Genomic DNA, 418 nt, shown 5'->3' with positions numbered 1-418 from the left:
TGTCACGGAGCTGCCCGCGCCCCCCGGGCCGCAGCGAGCGCGGAGCCGCCGTTCCCGGGCAGGGGCCGGGCAGCTCTCACCCGCCGCAGGTACGCGCTGTACGCGCTCGCTGCCGCCCGGAGCTGCRGTTCACGCGTCCGTGCTGTCAGCGCACACCGAGCTGCAGGACCTTGAAAGAAATTCGTCGTGAAGAACTTGGACCCTTGARTACCATGTGAACACCACCTTGTGTGTAGCCTCTGTTTGCATGAAAATAATCATTTTCACTGCAGTTCTTTTGTTACAGATCTCTAGTGACAATTTTAAAATAYCAGCTTAAAAGGAAGGGCTTTTGTTGACATCTGTTTTGTCTTACACGCGCAGTGCCACAGAGCCGTGGGTCCTGCAGAAACAGCATCACCCGTACAAGCCACCCTTC

Source organism: Malurus melanocephalus, unplaced genomic scaffold (genome assembly GCF_030028575.1).
Source record: "Malurus melanocephalus ecotype Western Australia unplaced genomic scaffold, MMel_1.1 scaffold_59, whole genome shotgun sequence".
In the NCBI taxonomy this organism is placed as follows: domain Eukaryota; kingdom Metazoa; phylum Chordata; class Aves; order Passeriformes; family Maluridae; genus Malurus; species Malurus melanocephalus.
The sequence above is the reverse complement of the archived record's forward strand: the minus strand, read 5'-3'. Positions refer to the sequence as shown.